A 22406-nucleotide genomic window follows, 5' to 3' on the forward strand; every position below is an offset into this window, starting at 1 on the left:
GTTATGTATTTCAATGGTGTCTGTCGTGATTTTTCCTTTCACATCACGAATTCTAGTAATCTGAGTTTTCTCTCTCCTTCTCTTCGTTAGTGTGGCTAGGGGTTTATCAATTTTGTTTACTTTTTCAAAGAATCAACTTTTTGTTTTGTCAATTTTTTGAATTGTTTCTCTTGTTTCAACTTCATGTATTTCAGCTCTAATTTTCATTATTTCCTATCTTCTGCTATTTTTGGTGTTGATCTGTTCTTCTTTCTCTAGGGCTTTGAGATGTAATGTTAGGACATTTTGTTGTTGACTTTTATTTTTTTAATGTATGAGCTCAATGCAATTGACTTTCTCTTAATATTGTGTTCAGAGTGTCTCAGATATTTTTATATGTTGTGTCATCGTTCTCATTTACCACTAAGAAGTTTTTTTTATTTCTTCCCTAAGTTCTTTTGATATCATTGCATGATTCAATGGCATATTATTTAGTCTCCGTGTGTATGATTAGTTTTTGTTTGTTATTTTATCATTCATTTCTAATTGCATTCGATTATGGTCTGATAGGATACAGGGTAGTATCTCTATTTTTTTGTATTTACTAACAGCTTCTTTGTGGCATAGCATATGGTCTATATTGAAGAAGGATCACTGAGCTGCTGAGAAGAAAGTATATTCACTTGATGATGGATGAAATACTCTGTAAATATCCATTAAGTCTAACACTAAAGAAACTAGGGATAGAAGGAACTTACTTCAACATTGTAAAGACTACATACATTGGCAAACCCAAAGTCAACATCATACTGAACAGAAAAAACCTGAAAGCACTTCCTCTAACAATAAGAGCAAGACAAAGATTCCATTCTCACCACTCCTACTTAATATAATTCTTGAAACTCTAGCCAAAGCAATCAGGCAAGAGAAAAAAATTAAAGGGATACCAATAGGAAAAGAAGATGTCAAATTATCTCTTTGCTGATAACATGAACTTACATTTGTTTTACCTAAAGAACCCACCAGAAAACTTCTAGAACTGAAAAACAACTTTAGCAAAGTAGCAGGACACAAAATCAACATATATAAATCAATTTATTTCCTATACTCCAATAACGAATCCACTGAAAAAGAAATTAGGGAAACTATCACCTTTACAATAACCTCAAAAAATAAATAAATAAATAAACCTCACAGAAGAAGTCATCTGATACTTGACAAAGTAACCAACAGCATACATTGGAGAAAAGATAGCCTTCTTACCAAATGGTATTGGGGAAACTGAATATCCATAAATAGAAGAATGAAACTTGAACAGTTCCCCACTCTGTACAAATTTAAACTCAAAAGTGGATGAAAGGCCTAGGAATTAGACCACAAACTATGAAACTGATACAAGAAAATATAGGGTCAACACTCCAAAACACTGGCACAGGCAGTGACTTCCATAAAAAGACTCCTAAAGTACAAGAAATAAAAACAAGAACTGGGATAGCATCAATTAAAAATCCTCTGCCCAACACATGAAATGATTTAGAACATAAAGAAAGAGCCCACAGTATGGAACATTTTTACCACCTATTTCTCAGACAGGGAATCAATATTCAGAATATACAAAGAACTAAAAAAAAAAAAAACTTGATGTTAAAAAATATGAATAACCCAATAATAAATGGGTAAAAGAACATTTCTCAAAAGAAGAAATACAAATGGCCAACAAATATATGAGAAAAGATGTCCAATATCTCTCACAATCAAGAAAATGCAAATCAAAACCACGATGAGGTTTCATCTCACTTCAGTCAGAATGGCAATTACCAAGAATACAAGTAATAATAAATGCAGGGGGTGATGTGTGGAAAAAGCTACATTATACATTGTGGATGTGACTGATAATTAGTACCATCACTTTCGAAAACAGTATGAAGATTCCTCATAAAACTAAGAATGGAACCACCATATGACCCAGCTATCCCACTCTTTGGTATATATCCAAAAGAACTGAAATCAACATACTACATCAACAACACCACATGAATGTTTAAAGGAACACCATTCACAATGGCCAAATTATGGAATCAGTCTAGATGCCCATCAGTAGATGAATGGATAAAGAAAATGTATATATACATGATGGAGTTGTATTCAGTCATAAAGAAAAATGAAATTATGATATTTCTTGATAAATGCATGGAACTAGAGAACAGCATGCTAAGTGAAATAAGTCAGACTCAGAAAATCAAGGGTGGAATGTTTTCTGTCAATATGGAAGCTAAAGCAAAATAAGGGAAAGAAGAGGGATCAAATGTCATAAAAATACAGGGAAAATCTGTGGAGTAGAAGGAGATCAAGAGAGAGGGAAGAGAGACATGAAAGGGAAAGAAATAGGGAATGAATTTACAAAATCATGTTATATACATATATAAATATATTACTAGCATTTTTCTCTTCATATACATGTGGAAAGCACCAATCAAAAATAAATAAGTAAAGGAGCAAAAGGGAAATCAAAGGAGTAGTGGAAGGAGAATTAGGAGGAAGGAGGGAGAGAGAAAGAAGAGAACAGAGAATGGGACTGAAATGGAGTAAATCAAATTAAATACATATATGATTTTATCAAAATGAATCCAACAAACACATATAAATGTAATGCTCTAACTCTTAAAAAAAATCTAATAATAACAGAAATTTACTGAGAATCTACTGAGTGCCAGGCCCTGGGCTAAATATATGCACAATATCTCACAACCACCTTATACAACAGCCCTCCCAGGTGATGTGTGTTATTACTGTCTCCATTTTACACCTGAGGAAAATGAGTTTCCAGGACAAGTAATTTTCCTGGTGCTGTTCTGCTGGAGAAAGGCAGATCTAGAATGCAGTCACACCACAGATTGGTTTTCAGATGTTGGCCAGTATATCAGCTGTGTGAACCAGTGCAGGTATTTGGTCTCACACCACAATGAACTTGATTCTTTCTTAGAGTGTTACAAAGGAACATATAAAGTTCATGTTTTATACCTAAGGTAAGGCTCAATAAATACAAAACATGGTTAGATTTTTTTTTTCATCTATAAATGGTTAGGACATTTACTTGTTTGTGGTTAGGACATTTACAAATCTTTTTTGGTATATATACATGATTACATTGTTTTTGCTCTAGCATTCCTCAGGGGCAAGAACTGACTGGCTAATTCCACAGCTATCTTTCCCTCTCTATCCTGTGGGAAAACATAACCATCTGTTCAAACCATTTTCAGAATTTTAGACAAGAGTATGAGAAATGAAAATGCTACAAAATACATACCTTTTTGTTGGGAAATTCAGAAAAACAATGCTCGATACTCCCAGGCAGCAGGTCCTAGGGGATGACATTCCTGGCTCTTGTCTCTGGCATTGCCCTTCCTAATTGTTCCCTAACATTCAGCTGCTGCTTTGTTTTGGCTCCTCTGGGTGCAAAATCCTTCCTGCCAACCTCAGTGGGTCTACGTGCTGTGTATTTCTGCTCTTCTCAGTTTTCCATGGACACCTTTCCAGGAGATTCAGGAATCAGAGCCAGTTTAAGTCTGTACAATATACAGAGCAAAAGCTGTCTTTATTTTTCTGCTATAAGCAAATGTCACGTTATTTGTTTTTTACAACCAGAAAAGCAAAATAATTGTGGTGAAAGTCGTGCTGAGACAACACCCTTTGGGAATTCATTTCCTCTGTCCCTGCTCTCCATGAACCTGTCCTTGACAGTGACACTATAATAACCATTCATCATCCTCCAGTTGTTGATGTACTCACAGTAGAACCTCCTGCCGCTTTTGAAGTTTATTAATTAATGCGGAAAACCTGAGACCCAGTTGTCTAATGTCAACCTCTCTCTCTTTCAATACCATCCTCTCCCTCCCTCCCTTCCCCCACCTCTCTCTCTCTCTCTCCCAAACCTGAATTTAGTTTTATAATGTTGGTCAAAGGTATTTGACAAGTAGTGAGACACTTCAGAACCAGTGGACAACCTTTGTTGAATTTAATACAACTACTTATAACCATTTATTCATAAAGTAGTTTTTAACCTGAGACATTTGTTTATTATTTCATTATTCATTCATTTATTTATTTGTTTAACATGTTTGTTTTTTATCACATCCATGTTCAATTTGTCTGGTTCTGACACTATATATCTTGCTGGGTAAACTCTTGAATGGACCTCGTGTTTCTAGGTAACAAAATGCTTTCTGCATTGTATTCTATTTCAGGTGTGGTACACAGTTAAGAGTTTTATGAGTATTAGTTCCCACTGTGTGTCATCTTACCTATGAGTTTTAGATCCTGCCTTTACAAAACAAGTAAATCAATAATTGGCATTTCCCAACATTATTGTATTAATTTGAACCAATATATGCAACAAACTTCACTTGTTTTCTCAGTAAATATTAGTTCAATGAAATAAGATGTGCAATTGATTTAGAATGCAATGGGAGTCATAGAAGATTTTTGAATAGGGCACTATTAAAATAGAGAATTGCTTGAAGGAAATAAATTTATATATGTATATAAATAGCTTAGTGAATAGCAGGGTTTGGGTTAGTGCTGGGGCATACAGACACTATTATGGTCTGATGGCTGCTGGAAATAAGACTTTTTTAAAAGAAAGTTTTAAATAGCATAGGACTGTAATGAGGGACCAACAGCAGTTAAGTAACAGGTACAAGTGAAGTGGATCACTGATGGATGGAGCCCAACAAGGCAATAAGGTGGTATAGGGGAGGCACCTGAGTGCTTTGTTGAAATGCATGTGAAGCATAAGAAGTCAACAGGTGGTCAGACTGAGAAGAAAGGCAGACAAGTGTGAACAAAAGTGAAATGTTGAGATCAAAATGTTAATGATACATTAGAAATAAAATTTGTACTACAAATTGGGCATCATCATCTAGTGCTTTCAATTCACCTAAAATCTCTCATGTTCCCGTTGATTCTTTACAAACCCTAGTCTAACCCTGGCACAAGCGCCTGTGACTCTCCTAACAAATCCATATCCTCTGAAGACTCCTCTGAGTCAGCATGGCTTGCACAGGAACCCCCGCAGCAAATCCTCAGCGCCTCAGGGCAGCAGCTTCCAGACACAGGAGTGAGGGCTCTGTCCTCACTACTCTCACCTCCACACCAGAGGCTCAGGCTCTGCAAACCCAGAGACACAAGACCCCTGTGGCCTAAAGCAGTCCTCCTTCCCTCCCACCTCCCGCTTCACCGCTCCCAGAATGGCCTGGTTTTCCGTAAGAGTTCGTTCTCTGCAGACCAGCAGAGAGGCCCCAAGGCCTGAAGCACTAGAGGAAACCCCCACTTCACCTTAGAGATCGCTTCCAGGTTACTCAATCCCATTCAGAGGAGGAAACGGAAAACAAGGCGACTGGCCCAGGTCCACTCCATCAGGCAAGGAGAGGCAGAGTGGGGTCGTAGGCGCCCCAGTGCCCGCCTGTCTCCCCCGGTCTTGCCTAAGTCACCTGCTTCTCTCCGCAGCCGCCCTCCCCCGCATAAGCCTCCAGGCCGCGTCTTTCACCTCCGCATTCCTGAAGGAGTAGATGACCAAGTTTAGGAGAGGCGTGAGCATCTTGTAAAGCACGGCCACCATCTTGTCCGCAGGGAGGGTGATGCAGGGCCAGCAGGTAGACAAAGGCGCAGGGGATGAAGAAGAGGCCGACCACCGCCAGGTGGGACACGCAGGTGGAGAGGGCCTTGCGCTGCCCCAGGGTGGGGCGGCTCCGCAGCGAGTGCAGGATGACCGCGTAGGACGCCAGCAGCACCGCCAAGCTCAACACCGAGATGGAGCTGCCGTTGACGATGATCAGCAGGCTGATGAGGAAGGTGTCCTAGCAGGCCATCTTCAGCACTGGGTGGACGTCGCAGAAGTAGTGGTCAATGACGTTGGGGCCACAGAAGGGCAGCTGGAAAATGAGGAAGGTTTGTCCCAGAGAATGCAGCAAGACCCCACCCCATGCCGCCGCCACCAGGAGGCCACAGGCTCGCGGGTACATGATGGTCCTATAGTGCAAGGGCCTGCAGATGGACACATACAGGTCATAGGCCATGACCGTCAGAAGGAAGATCTCAGTGCCGCTGAAGAAATGGAGGAAAAAGATCTGCGTCTCGCAGCCCTGGAGCGAAATCACCTTACTCCTGGTCAAAGTGTCTAAGATGAGCTTGGGGGCTGTGACAGAACAGTAGCAGATCTCTACTAAGGACAAGTAGATGAGGAAGAAATACATGGGCGAGGAGAGCCCTTTGCTGGCCAGGATCGTCACCAAGATGAGGACATTGCCCAGCACGACGGCCGTGTACATGAGAAGGAATATGGCAGAAATGACCTTCTGCACCTGCTGGTTCTAGGAAAATCCCAGGAAAAGGATTTCAGTCACGTTTCTTGTATCTGCCATCTTTTAAAATGCAGGAGCTAACAACCTGGAATCACAGCCAGCGAAACTGTCCTCAGTCATTAAAGACATCCTTCTCAGACCTGGACATCTGTGCCATTCTGCTCCCTCTTAGGTTCCCTTTCTGCTTCGGGTTTCCCAAAACATGGACTCCAGGAGACTAAATGGATAAACAACAATCATCTGCAGTTTGACACTATTCTGAGAATAAGACTTTGTAGTGAAGCTACCTTCAAGTGTTTTCTCTGATCCAAGCACAGGCATTAATTGATTTCAACCTCAAACAAAAATCAAAGGACATTTTCTAGATAAAGGAAGAGAATCAGAGAGTTTCAGTCACTTGCCCAAGGTCATATAGCTCATATTCGAACTGCAGTGTACATTTTTCAAAATTTAGATGCTTGCACTATGTCTCCTACTGTGGAGAATGACTTATAGGCTGGGTTTTGTCTCAGTGTTAGAACACTTGCCTAGCACCTGTGAAGCACTGGATTTGACTCTCAGCACCACATGAAAATAAATAAATAAAGATATAAAAAATATTTTTTTAAAATGAATGACTTATATCAGTGACATACTAGCAGTTTCAGATCAATTCTGTTTTATACCAGAACATGGAACCAATATTTACAGCCAGTGATAGAATTTCTCAGCAGCAATTATTCTCCAACCTGTGAAACTAACCAGACTCCAGAGCTCATACATGTTCAAAGCAAATTATAAATGATGCATATAATTGACTCTGAATTTATTCTGCCCTATTACTCTGTTCAGGTCACATGTGATAGGGACTCACTCAGGTGTTCTTGCTGCAGGAGGTGGTCTGATACCCACCATTGCTTGTGCAAACTGAGAGTGTGCCAGGGTTCTGATTCAGGCATCTTACAACCAGCCCTTAGAAAAGCTGACTGTACTAAAACATGGGATGGAACGTGCTAAGTGACATACTATTCCAGGCACAAAAAGAAAACCACAGCATGAGTTCATTGATATGAAGTAACCAGAGAAGTCAAGTGCATGGAGACAGAAAGTACAGTAAGTAGAACTGTGCTTGCCAGGAGGAGAGAATGGGGAGGTGATGTTTGAGGTTAAACTTTCACCTTGGGGCAGTGCAGAGATTGTGGATGGATGATGATTGCACAGTGTGTGTGTCTGTGTGTGTATGAGAGTGTATGTACACAATGCTATATATACATACCATATATAATACTATATATAGGCAATGCTAACAATGATACCACATGTATAAAATATTGTATGCTTTTTATTTGGTTTTATTGTTTGTTTGTTTTGTTTTTTCAGTGCTGGTAATGGAACCTAGGCTGGTAATGGAATTCAAGCATGCCCAGATACACACCCAGCTGTTGAATGTACTATAGTACCACTGAGCTTCACACTTATAAATGGTTAAATGGTCAATTTTGTTATTTGTATTTGGCCACAACTTAAGTAATTCATTGAAACATCTCTGACATGTTACTACCTCACATCCTTCCCCCTCTCTATCCCCACCTCCAGGGAGAGTCGCTGATGCTTGGAGATTTTGTCATAACTCCATAATTGTAGTTTCTTTCTTATGCCTGTTAGGTAGCCCAGCTAGGCTCAGAGGTTGCAGAATAATTGGGGCTGAGAAATTCTGGGATTCAATGTACAAAATTCATTCCACACTATGTTGTAAGGCAGGATGCTCTTTTTATATAACCACTTTAAGATGCTTTGCAGAAGTTAAGAGAGGTGGTACAAGCATTCACATTTTGAAAATACAGACCATAATTCAAAAGAGTTGTGTGACCTTAAACAAGTAAAAAACCTACCCAGCCTCCATTTTCTAATCTGTAAAAGGGATAGCATGGCCCTCTCATTATTGTCCCTTTTCCCTACACCCCACTGTCCTCTTCCTCTGTGCACCCAGCTGAGGTACTAGTGTTTCACACACAGGATGTTTATGCAGAAGGAAGGAACTTTACATGAGAAGAACAGGTTTCATTCTGATGGGAAAAATGACTCTACGTGAATATTGTCTGTGAACTTTAAGCTTCAAAACAAATCATCTCTGTTTCTATAATTACCTCTGAATTCCGGTGGCAATGAGACTGGTCCTCTGAGAGGGTATGAAAGGAATAATTCAGTCTTCGATTTTAAAAATTTGTTGTGTATTTTCACTCATGACGGTAAAAGGCTAATAGAGCAAGAGATTTATACAAGGTAATTATCAAATTGTCTTAAAAAGTTAAAAATTAAGTGGATTTGGAATTTAAAAATCAAGGAAACTAAAATTATTGATGCTCCAAATGGAAATTTAAAGCATTTGAGAGATCATTTCATGAAGGGATCACCAGACCTGTCATATTTTGCCTGTGGAGTTTCAAATAATTTTAGTGCTGACTTTTTAATTGACAGACCAAAGCAAAAGATTCACCAAAAAAGAATGTGGGGGGCGATCCAAGATGGCGGCCTAGAGGGAGACTGCACCCCCAGTCGCTCCAGAACCCAGGAATTAAGAAGGGGAGGCATTGAGAGACTCAGACTGAAATAGAGCCACAGGTGAGTCTGCGCACTGGGTAAAGCTCGGCCCGGGTTGCAGGCCCAGATAGAGGTGGCTTATCGGAGACGGCAGGGCAGCTAGAGTTATCCACAGGCAGCCATGCGCACTCTGGCGGTGGGCCCTGCCCACACAGCCAGCTTCTCCAGGTTCTCAGAATGGAACTGGCCCGCTAGTGAGAGCCTTTCTGACCAGAACAAGCTCCGAGTCCCGGAGCCAGTGCAGCGCAATGTACTCTGGCACACAAGCAGCATCAGGGACCCGGATAGGGCAGCCAGAGACCTCCCCAAGTAGCCTGGACCCCTGCGGTGGGAGGTGCCTTTCAAGGCTAGCTTCTCAGACCAGACCGCCCAGTGAGAGGTTTTCTACATAGAACCAGCCACAAATCCCCAAACCAATGGAGAGCTTCGATCCGCAAGCAGCCTCTGGGATCAGGCAGGGCAGCCAGAGAACTCTTCAGGCAGCTCTGCCCACTCCGGTCACAGGCTCTCTTCACAGGGTGATCCAAGATGGCAGCCTAGAGGGTGACTGCATCCCCAGTCGCTCCAGAACCCAGGAGTTAAGAAGGGGAGGCATTGAGAGACTCGAACTGAAATAGAGCCACAGGTGAGTCTGCCCACTGGGTAAAGCTCGGCCCGGGTGGCAGGCCCAGATACAGGTGGTTTATCAGAGCCAGGCAGGGCAGCTAGAGTCTTCCCAAGGTAGCCTTCCACACTCCGGCAGTGGGCTCCTCCCACACGGCCAGCTGCATGGTGCAGGCCCACAGTGAGAGCATTTCCGCACAGAACCAGTTCCAAACCGTGGAACCAGTAGGGGGCTAGGGGCAGTTTTCTTCAGATGCACTACTTTATCAGATTCCTCCAAGACATCAGGCTACTGAAGGCTGGGAGGTGATACACTGGAAATCTACCGGGACACTATAAGCCAATAGCGGAAATCTGCAATATCTCAGGGTCCCACTGACAGCTGACCAATATGAGAAAACAAGGGAAGAAAATGTCCCAAACAAACCTAGATACTAAATCAATAAAACCAATGACAGCACAGCAGAAGAAATGTCAGAAAGGGAGTTCAGAATGTACGTAATTAAAATGATCAGGGAAGCTAATGAGGAGATGAAAGAGCAAATGCAGGCATTGAAGTAGGAGATGAAAGAGCAAATGCAGGCATTAAATGATCGCACCAATCAACAGTTAAAAGAGCAAATACGGGAAGCAAGAGATCATTTCAATAAAGAGTTAGAGATACTGAAAAAAAAACAAACTGAAATACTTGAAATGAAGGAAACAATAAACCAAGTTAAAAACTACATAGAAAGCATAACCAATAGGATAGAACACCTGGAAGACAGAACCTCAGACATTGAAGACAAATTATTTAATCTTGAAAGCAAAGTTGGCCAAACAGAAAAGATGGTAAGAAATCATGAACAGAATCTACAAGAATTATGGGATATCATGAAAAGGCCAAATTTAAGAATTATTGGGATTGAGGAAGGCTTAGAGAAACAAACCAAAGGAATGAACAATCTATTCAATGAAATAATATCAGAAAATTTCCGAAATCTGAAGAATGAAATGGAAAACCAAGTACAAGAGGCTTATAGAACTCCAAACATACAAAATTACAACAGACCCACACCAAGGCACATTATTATGAGAATACCTAACATACAAAATAACGACAGAATTTTAAAGGCTGCGAGAGAAAAGAATCAAATTACATTCAGAGGGAAACCAATAAGAATATCAGCAGATTTTTCAATCCAGACCCTAAAAGCTAGAAGGGCCTGGAACAACATATATCAAGCCCTGAAAGAAAATGGATGCCAACCAAGAATCTTATACCCAGCAAAACTTACCTTCAAATTTGATGATGAAATAAGATCCTTCCATGATAAACAAAAGCTAAAGGAATTTACAAAAAGAAAGCCAGCATTACAGTAACATTCTCAGCAAAATATTCCATGAGGAAGAGATGAAAAACAACGATGCAAATCAGCAACAGGAGGCGCTAGCCTAAAGGAATAGCCAAATAAAGGAGAAACCAAATCATGTCAAAAACAAATATGAGTCAATATTGACTGGGAATACAAATCATATCACAATAATAACCCTGAATGTCAATGGCCTGAATTCATCAATCAAAAGACACAGACTGGCAGATTGGATTAAAGAGAAAAATCCAACAATATGCTGCCTGCAAGAGACTCATCTCATAGAAAGAGACACCCATAGACTAAAGGTGAAAGGATGGGGAAAAACATACCATGCACACAGACACAGCAAAAAAGCTGGAGTATCCATCCTCATTTCAGATAATGTGGACTTCAAACCAAAACTAGTCAGAAGGGATAAAGAAGGACATTACATGCTGCTTAAGGGAAGCATAAATCAGCAAGACACAACAATCATAAATATCTATGCCCGGAACATTGGCTCATCCACGTACGTCACAAAAATCCTTCTCAATTCCAGAAATCAAATAGACCACAACACAATAATACTAGGCGATTTTAACACACCTCTCTCACCACTGGATAGATCGTCCAAACAAAAATTGAATAAAGAAACTATAGATCTCAACAACACAATCAACAATTTAGACTTAATGGACATATATAGAATATACCATCCAACAAAGAACGAATACACTTTCTTCTCAGCAGCACATGGATCCTTCTCTAAAATACACCATATTTTATGCCACAAAGCTACTGTTAGCAAATACAAGAAGATAGAGATACTACCTTGTACTCTATCAGATCATAATGGATTGAAATTAGAACTAAATGACAGAATAAAAAACAGAAACTTCTCCAATACCTGGAGATTAAAAAATACACTATTATATGATGAATGGATAACAGAAGACATCAGGAGGGAAATAAAAAAATTCTTAGAAGTAAATGAGAACAAAGACACATCATATCAAAATCTCTGGGACACTATGAAAGCAGTACTTAGAGGAAGATTTATTTCATGGGGTGCATTCAAAAAAAGAAGTAGAAATCAACAAGTAAACGACTTAACACTACAGCTCAAAGCGCTAGAAAAAGAAGAGCAGACCAATACCAAAAGTAGTAGAAGACAGGAAATAGTTAAAATCAGAGCCGAAATCAACAAAATCGAAACAAAAGAAACAATTGGAAAAATTAACAAAATAAATAGTTGGTTTTTTGAAAAAATAAATAAAATTGATAAACCCTTAGCCACACTAACAAAGAGAAAGAGGGAGAAAACTCAAATTACTAAAATTCAGAATGAACAAGGAAACATCACAACAGACACAAGTGAAATACAAAATCATAATTAGAAGCTATTTCGAAAATCTATACTCCAACAAAACAGAAAACCTCGAAGACATCAACAAATTTCTAGAGACATATGAATTACCTAAACTGAACAGGAGGAGGACATACACAACTTAAATAAACCAATTTCAAGCAATGAAATAGAAGAGGTCATCAAAAGCCTACCAACAAAGAAAAGTCAGGACCAGATGGGTTCTCAGCTGAGTTCTACAAAACCTTTAAAGAAGAGCTCATTCCAATACTCCTCAAACTATTCCATGAAATAGAAGAGGAGGGAACCCTCCCAAACTCGTTCTATGAAGCCAATATCACCCTGATACCTAAACCAGACAGAGACACATCGAGAAAAGAAAATTTCAGACCAATATCCTTAATGAACATTGACGCAAAAATTATGAACAAAATTTTAGGAAATCGCATACAAATATATATTAAAAAGATAGTGCACCATGATCAAGTGGGTTTTATCCCAGGGATGCAAGGTTGGTTCAACATTCGGAAATCAATAAATGTCATTCACCATATCAACAGACTTAAAGTGAAGAATCACATGATTATTTCAATAGATGCAGAAAAAGCATTCAATAAAATACAGCATCCCTTCATGCTCAAAACACTAGAAAAAATTGGGGTAGTGGGAACATTCCTTAACATTATAAAGGCCATCTACGCTAAGCCCATGGCTAATATCATTCTAAATGGTGAAAAACTGAAAGCGTTCCCCCTAAAAACTGGAACAATGCAGGGATGCCCTCTTTCACCACTTCTATTCTACATCGTCCTTGAGACTCTAGCCAGAGCACTTAGACAAACCAAAGAAATTAAAGGGATACGAATAGGAAAAGAAGAACTCAAACTATCCCTGTTCGATGATGACATGATTATATATTTAGAGGAACCTGGAAATTCCACCAGAAAACTTTTAGAACTCATAAGTGAATTCAGTACAGTAGAAGGTTACAAGATCAATGCTCATAAATCCAATGCATTTTTATACATAAGTGATGAATCTTCAGAAAGAGAAATTAGGAAATCTACCCCATTCACAATAGCCTCAAAAAAAATAAAATACTTGGTAATCAATCTCACAAAAGAGGGGAAAGGCCTCTACAATGAGAACTACAGAACACTAAAGAAAGAAATTAAAGAAAACCTTAGAAGATGGAAAGATCTCCCATGTTCCTGGATAGGCAGAATTAATATTGTCAAGATGGCTATACTACCTAAAGTGCTATACAGATTCAATGCAATTCCAATTAAAATCCCAATGATGTACCTTGCAGAAATAGAGCAAGCAATTATGAAATTCATCTGGAAGAATAACAAACCTAGAATAGCTAAAGCAATCCTCAGTAGCAAGAGCGAAGCAGGGGGTATTGCAATACCAGATCTTCAACTCTACTACAAAGCAATAGTAAGAAAAATGGCATGGTATTGGTACCAAAATAGACAGGTAGATCAATGGTACAGAATAGAGGACATGGACACAAACCCAAATAAATACAGTTTTCTCATACTAGAAAAAGGTTCCAAAAATATGCAATGGAGGAAAGATAGCCTCTTCAACTAATGGTGCTGGGAAAACTGGAAAACCATATGCAATAGTATGAAATTAAACCCCTATCTCTCACCCTACACAAAACTCAACTCAAAATGGATCAAGGACCTCGGAATCAGACCAGAGACCCTGCATCTTATAGAAGAAAAAGTAGGTCCAAATCTTCAACTTGTTGGCTTAGGATCAGACTTCCTTAACAGGACTCCCATAGCACAAGAAATAAAAGCAAGAATCAACAACTGGGATAGATTCAAACTAAAAAGCTTTCTCTCAGCAAGGAAACTATCAGAAATGTGAAGAGAGAGCCTACAGAGTGGGAGAATATCTTTGCCAACCATACCTCAGATAGAGCACTAATTTCCAGAATCTATAAAGAACTCAAAAACTCTACACCAAGAATACAAATAATCCAATCAACAAATGGTCTAAGGAAATGAACAGACACTTCACAGAAGAAGATGTACAAGTAATCAACAGATATATGAAGAAATGTTCAACATCCCTAGTAATAAGGGAAATGCAAATCAAAACTACCCTAAGATTTCATCTCACCCCAATTAGAATGGCGATTATCAAGAATACAAGCAACAATAGGTGTTGGCGAGGATGTGGTGAAAAAGGAACACTCATACATTGCTGGTGGGGTTGCAAATTATTGCAGCCACTCTGGAAAGCAGTGTGGAGATTCCTCAGAAAGCTTGGAATGGAAACACCATTTGACCCAGCTAACCCACTCCTTGGCCTATACCCAAAGGACTTAAAATCAGCATACTACAGAGATACAGCCACATCAATGTTCATTGCTGCTCAATTCACCATAGCCAGATTGTGGAACCAACCTAGATGCCCTTCAGTTGATGAATGGATAAAGAAACTGTGGCATATTTACACAATGGAATGAGAATGAGAAAATTATGGCATTGTAGGCAAATGGACGAAATTGGAGAATATCATGCTAAGTGAGATAAGCCAATCTCAAAAAACTAAAGGATGAATGATCTTGCTGATAAGCGGATGAGGACATATAATGGGGGGTGGGAGGGGTTAGCATTAGGTTTAGGGTTAGGGATAAGGAGAGCAGTAAGAATGAAGGAAAGAAGGACTGTATAGAGGGAAAAGAGGGGTGAGAGGGTTGGGGGGAAGGGAAAAAAATAAACATCATTGTCCTATGTAAACGTATGATTACACAAATGGTATGCCTTGACTCTATTACAAATAGAGAAACAACATGTGTCCCATTTGTATACAATTAAAAAAAATAAATAAATAAATAAAAAGAATGTGGCTTTATGAGACAGCTAGTTAATTCGTAAGGTTTCCATACTTTTCCAGGTATGGCAGTTAAAAAACCTAAAATAAGGATGAACATAGAAACTTAACATGCACTGACCTCATTACACAACCTCCTTGAAAAGTTTCTGAAACTTTCAAATGAATCTAGTCCCTACCTTGTGGCTTTCCATTTGACGTTTCCTACCATAGAACTCTGTGTCTGCAGAGGTACTGAAGGATAAGACAGGTCCAGCTGGCCTTTTCCAGCATGCCCTTTCCCCCACTTTTTCTCAAGGTATCATATCACAGAGAATCAGATACAGGGGCCTCTCCTAGCTAGCTTCTTTTACTAAGCAAACATAAACCATTAATTCTGGAGAGAAAATCACGGACTCTTGTCTTATAGAAGAAGAATCTGGAGCCCAGAATTCAGCTACTGATCGGTAGAGCACTGGGAAGAAACTCAGTTTTCAGGGTTCCTGTTCAACATCTGCTTCACTTCTCATCTTATTCACTGACTCTGCTCCCTGCTGCTAATGCAAAACTGTGCCCAGAAGGGAGGGATACCATGAAGAGATAAGAGAACCACATACATAGACAAGGCAAAGCCAGGAGAAAGCTCAAAATGAAAATAAAGATGACAATACCAGTAAGAAAATAATAATGTGACCCAGCTTCTGTTGCTCACTTGCCTCAGGTATAATTTCTACCCAGGCAGCCTGTGCAGACCTTAGAAACCCACAAGAGGAAAGCATGTTCTGGAGTCAGTCAAACTGGAATGCTAAGGGAAAAACATCTTTGCAAGATTTTCCTTTGGGACTTGGGTGCTTACCTCTAAGCACCTTGTCATCAAATGTTAACTATCATCTACATGTTTCACATATGTCTGTCAGGTCTCTCCAGGAAACTCTTGAAGGTTGTTGAAGTGCACCTGGCACAGATCTGGGAACACAGATGTTGATGTGTGTTTTCTTGTGATGCCTCATTGCTCCATTTGCTACTACGGCTATTTCAAAATCAAAATAACTCTGAAGGTGTCCTGTAATCAGTGTGGACATAAAAGTGCATGAAAGAAGGTTATGTAGTCTCAAAAAATCAACTCTCTTTTTGAAAATATTCCGAAGAATGTCCCAAGAGGATTGGTGAATGATCTTACCTTGAATACGTTTTGTTACCTTGATTCTTAAACCGATTTTTCAGAACCCTGTGGTCAGAAAATTGATTCACTTGCACCAACTCACCCTAAGAAAACAGGATTTCATTTAATTCACAAAGTTCCAAGAAAAAGGAATCAAAGAAATACAAAGAGTGTGCTATGCTAGTGTTTAATGGTCTAAAACTTGGAAAACTTGGCTCAAGATTGCTCCTCTGCAAATTTTGGGCTTCTGTGTGGGCTACATTCCATTCAGGCTCAAGTGGGGCTAATACCTTCATTTCTCCCAGAGAAGGTCAGATGTAAGGATTCTTAGGCAAGTCCCTTGAATTTCTCTAAAGAATATTCCTGAAAATTTTGGTATTCAGCATTTGACTTAGAAAACTAGCTCTGCAAATTATTCTGTGCTGACCATGTTACCAGTAGCTCTGGTGGGAATGACTGTAAAGTCCATTCTAAGCCCAGGTAAGTGTCTTGTCCTGTCATTTAATCAAACAGGGGAGAATTTAGCAAAATGACACTAAAATTCTGTCCATCAGATGACAGTGAGTAAATCTTAAACAAGGCTGCCCAGGAATGGAAGTATGTGAAGCAAGATTAACACCCACAAAAAGGGCCAGTGTGCATAAAAGACACCACCTGAGGGTCTACTCATTCATGAAGGGACCCATGGATTCACCAAGGGACCCATGGTTGGACTCAAAATCTGCTCCACCCATAAAACGTGCTCACACATGCTGATCCTCCCTGCTAGACTCACCAGGTGCCATCAGGGCTGCCACCAAGTGCAACTCCAGCACTTACTGACTTTCTCAAATGGAGGGTTCCAAGGGAATAGAATACGGTCAGCCTGCCCTACGACCCACATAAAGTAGAGTTGAGGGAAATGTTTGCTGGACTAAGAAGCCTAAAACATTCTAGGCGTGTGGTAAGGAAAATTGAGATCAGAGAATTGAACTCCCTGCAGTTTTCTAGCTTCCTCCATCTGGGGAGTTTCTGTGAAGAGCAAAAGTCAATTTCCCAGTTGCTTCATTCAGAGGTTAAGGAACCTGTCTCTCTAATTAACCCAATTATAAAGCTGAGACTTCTGCTTGCCCTCCTTACTGGCCCCCTCCTCTTCTCAAGTAAGTGGCAGAAGAGAATCCAACATCGCATCACCCATAGGTCCCTGTCACAGACATCCTCAAGGGGCTCTTGGTGGCTTCTCTGCCCTCCCGCCTATTTGGACCAGTAATGTCAGTGAGTTCCAGTAAGATTCTAACTGTGGTTAGTCCACAGTTACTTTGGACATGTCTGAATGTAAGAATCCCACACATGCAATGACCTTCTAGTCCATCTTGTCTACCTCATTTACTTTAAGGACCAAAGAGGAACGCCAACATGTATGCTGGTAGCTGGCTAAACCAGCCCCCTCCTAATTCCTATCATCATGGTCTTCCAATTGCTCATCGTAAAATTATAAGCATGCTGCCACAAGTTCTCAGCACATGGTTTTCTTGTGCAGGGATTTCCAAAAGATTAGAGTTCCCTAACTGCTAGCAACAAAAAAGATTTTTCCATCTTTTGACTATTCCAACCTGTTCTGCATAGCCCTGCTACTTCTCTAAAGTTGTGTGTCTTTGGTTAAGTGAAGGAGGAAATGATGCACAGGTTTAGCATCTTGCTCCCATTCATACCCCACCTCACTGTTTAAAGAAATCTGTTAGATCCTTATGTATATTATTTTCACAAACCTCTAATTTATTAATTTCAAACTAAACAGCATTGACTTCTATCACAGTCACATCCTTTCCCAAATTCTCACTAAAACACCTCTAGAAGAGAAAACAATGTTGAAAAATTAACACTATTAAAAACATATGGTGCTGGGCACAGTGGCATGTGCTAGTAATCCCAGTGACTGGGGAGGCTGAGGCAGGAGGATGGAGAGTTCAAAGCCAGTCTCAGCAAAATCAAGGTGCTAAGCAACTCTGTGAGACCCTGTCTCTAAATAAAATAGAAAATAAGGCTGGGGATGTGACTCAGTGTTTCAGTGTCCCTGAATTCAATTGCTGGCATGCCCCCACCAAAAATAAACAACAAAAACAAGTGGAAAGGACTTTTAAAAGTTAATAAAGGTGGGATGGAATGAAGAATTAGAACCCATGGCCCATGCATGCATTTAATAAGATCTTTCATTCTGCCTCTTATCTCACCACACACACACACACACACGCACACTATTGAATACTTAGTAGAGACCAATTACTCTGCTAAACATTTTGCATGAAATTTTATGTAATCTTCAAAGGACTCCATGAAACGATTACTAGTATTGCCCCATTGTGTGGATAAAGAAACTGAAGTATAAATTTAGAATAAACTATTGAAGGTCACATACACCAAGTGACAAAGTTATAATTTAGAAGTAGGGAGTCTGATTCGAGAGCCTATGTTCTAAACCTCAAAGTATGGGTGACAAGTCCTTACTTATTTTTGAACAGCCCGTGATTTTGCAAACAGAATGAAATAAGGTTCAAATTTTTCTTCTTTTGCATGTGGATATCCAGTTTTCTCAACAGCATTTATTGAAGAGATTATGCTTTTCCATTCTGTTCTCTTGGCAATTTTGTTAAAGGAGGTTAAGTTCACCAAATATGCATGGATTTGCTTCTGGGATCTCAATTCTGTTCCATCAGTCTATATGTTAATTTATCCCAATACAATGGTTTGGTTACTACAACTTTGTGATATGTTTTGAATTCAGAACATGTGAAGCAGCCAACTCTGAAATATCCACATTAATGCAGCTTCATTTACGGCAATGTATCCCCCAGATTACCTGCATATGTTTAAATTAGGATTTTAGGTTACTTGAAAATAATCCAAATATCCATTTAGATTGAGTACATAATGGTACATCCAGTCGATGAATACCAGGAAAAGTATAAGAAAGGAATGGGGAAGTTTTCCTTGTATTAAAATACAAAAACCTCCAGTATGCATGAAACAATAAAGCAAGTTTTACATTCATTCATAGTATGATGCTTTAAAAGGTGAGGGTAAATGAGAAACTACATATTATATATGAATCTGCTTTAAAATGTCTGAAATAATATAGGAAATTCAGTAAAGTAGGAAAAAGAAAGGAAGAGTAGGGGAACAAATAGAAAGCAACTTTTTGTGTACCTTTTCATTTTATTTTTAAACTTTCTGAGTATGTTATTTTTCCACTAATTAAATTAAAACTTTAAGTAATTTTAAATAAAAATATGAATTTAACAGATGGCATAGATAATATAAATATAAAATAATGGAATAATTCAATACAAAAAAAATGATCAATTTTACTTCATTAAAAACAAAGTTTATAAACTCTGAAATCTTTGTAAATAAGATTCAAAACAAAGTAAACATGAGACTATCTACCTTCACAAAAATATCAAAGTAATGCCAATCACACAATAAGATTTATCTCTCATTTGAAAAACATTTTAATCTTTTACTGTAATTTCCCTTACCAAAAAAATTGAAAACCAGAAAAAATACCTATTTTCCCTTAATCCAAATTTCCCAAATATTAGTATTTTTCCATATCTTAATTATCATTCATTTCTTTTTTAAATATTTTTTGTTCTAATTAGTTGTACATAACAGTAGAATGCATTTATACAATTTGATAGGTCATACATAAATGGAGTAAAATCTCTCATTTTTCTGATTATACATATTATAGGATCACATCAGTAAAGATTAAAACATATACAAAGAGATGGATAGAATTTTTCTATATAAAATGGAAAAAGAAGTAGGTCAGAGAACACAAATTTTTAACCACCATTAGTCTATCAGTCTAATGTACAGCAATGGGAACTATTTCTAACAATGCTGTATATTGAAAAGTGGCTTAAAGAGTAGACTTTAGATACACTTGCCACACACACACAAAAGCTGCTAACTATGGAAAGAGATGGATATATTAATTGACTTCACAATACATGAAACATTTCACTATATATGTCTAAACAGCTTGTATTCAGCATGTATTCTTCTTAAATATATGCAATAAAAACACTATTTTCCTAAAATTTGAAAAATTGGCAACATGATGTCCTTTTATTTCTAGATAATAGATGAACAATTTCAAAAGTCAAAGACATTCCCTGATATAAACAAGGAATGATTTCCAAATTCAGCAAACTATGTGCAGTTATATTATCTCATCTATAGTTTTTCCCACTTATGTCCTTTATCTAATATGGGATCCAATCCAGGATCCCATGTTGCTTTCAATTGTCATCAGTGTTAATCTCCCACCATTCTTCCTTCTTTGTCTTCACACGTTTGAAAAGTGAAAGGCAGTAGTTTTTCAGAATATTCTTCAATTCAGGTTTCCTTAATGCTTTTTTCCTGATTGCACTCAGGAATACCACAGTAATGATGCTGTGTGCCTCACCAGTACACTGGATCAGGAGGCACGTGGCATCAATTTGTGTCAGTCCTGCTGACATTAACCCTGGGAAGTGATGTGAATGGACTATGACATTATATTTTCCCATGTTTAATCAATTACTATCTTGGGGAGAGAAACTTGGAGCGTATGTACAACATGATTTCTCAATAAACAAATAATGAATGGCAGAGCTGCATTCTGTTAACAAAACTTTCAGAACATACATGATTCACTTTAACACTCTGCACCAAAGCTCTTTATGATCTATAACACAGTAAATTTACTATAGGAAGCAAGTCTAAAAGAAAATCAGAAGTATAGGCGAATATGTCTACTCAAGAATATTTACCACAGTGTCATGGAATATAGTTAAAAAAAATAGAAACATTCCTAACTGGCTAGTTATAATTTTGGTACATCCATAAGGAAATATTTTGCACACAATGTGAAAGTTTTAAAGTTGGACAAGAGCTAAAACACGACTAACACATCCAGATAACTTTCCTTCTACCTATTAAGCCCCATCTGTTTGGACTCAGCATCATTCCAAACCCAAGGAGCAGTATCAAGGCTCAGCCTCTATTTCTCATCTGGTTTCACCATCCTGATCCACAGTTTCTTCATGGCCTTCTTCACTTCAGCATTTCTCAGGGAGTAGATGACAGGGTTGAGGAGTGGGGTTATCACTGTGTAGAACACAGCTACCATCTTGTCTGCAGGAAGAGTGGTGGATGGTCTCAGATAAATGAAGACACAGGGTGCAAAAAATAAGACAACCACGGTGATGTGGGACCCACAGGTGGAAAGCGCTTTGAGTCTTCCCTCAGAGCTCCGAGTCCTCAGATGACACAAGATGACCACATAGGACACCAAGAGGACAACAAAGCTGATCACAGACAGAGTTCCCCCATTAGCTACAATCAGAAGACCAATGAAGAAGGTGTCTGAGCAGGCGAGTTGGATCACGGGAAGCACATCACAGAAATAGTGATCGATCACATTGGGGCCACAGAAGGGCAGTTGGAAGATGAGGAGGATCTGGGCCAAGGAATGCACAAAGCCTCCCACCCATGCCATTCCCACCAGGACCATACACACCTGCTGTCTCATGATGGTGGTGTAGTTGAGGGGCTTGCAGATGGCCACATAGTGGTCATAGGCCATCCACCGTGAGCATGAACATTTCAATGGCCCCAAAGAAGTGCATGAAGAAAGGCTGTGTCATGCAGTCCCACCAAGATATGGTTTTCCTTTCAGCCAGTAGATCTGATATGAGTTTGGGAGCTATAGTAGAGGAGTAGCAGATCTCCACGAAGGACAGGTGGCTGAGGAAGAAGTACATGGGGGATCTCAGACTTCTGCTGGTCATGACAGTGAGCACAATGAGGAAGTTCCCCAGCATGATCGCCATATACAAGAGCAGAAAAATCATGAAGCAAACTCTCTGCACCTCCTGACTGGGAGACAGTCCCAGGAAGATGAATTCAGTCACGTTGTATGTATTAGCCATGAGGTCACCACCAAGAGGCAGCTATTTGGGTGGTGTGACCTGAAATGATACAAAATACTTCATGAACTGTGTGAGTTACATAGAGACACTTGCCTGTCTGAGCTGCTTGTGAGCTAGATTGAAAGATAAATCTCCTTTCTAGGACACAAAAGAGCATTCCAAGAATGGAGACAGCAACTGTAAATGCATCATGTGTCGCTGGAGTGAGGGGAAAATAACAACAACAAAAAT

General features: G+C 39.2%; 2 pseudogenes; both read right to left on the reverse strand.

Annotated features, from left to right (window-relative positions):
- Positions 1-5464: 5464 nt before the first annotated feature.
- LOC124959319 (olfactory receptor 4X1-like) lies at positions 5465-6398 on the reverse strand (annotated as a pseudogene).
- Positions 6399-21244: 14846 nt separating this feature from the next.
- LOC124960135 (olfactory receptor 4X2-like) lies at positions 21245-22175 on the reverse strand (annotated as a pseudogene).
- Between the last annotated feature and the right edge of the window lie 231 nt (positions 22176-22406).

The sequence above is a fragment of the Sciurus carolinensis genome, chromosome 11 (genome assembly GCF_902686445.1).
Source record: "Sciurus carolinensis chromosome 11, mSciCar1.2, whole genome shotgun sequence".
Lineage (NCBI taxonomy): Eukaryota > Metazoa > Chordata > Mammalia > Rodentia > Sciuridae > Sciurus > Sciurus carolinensis.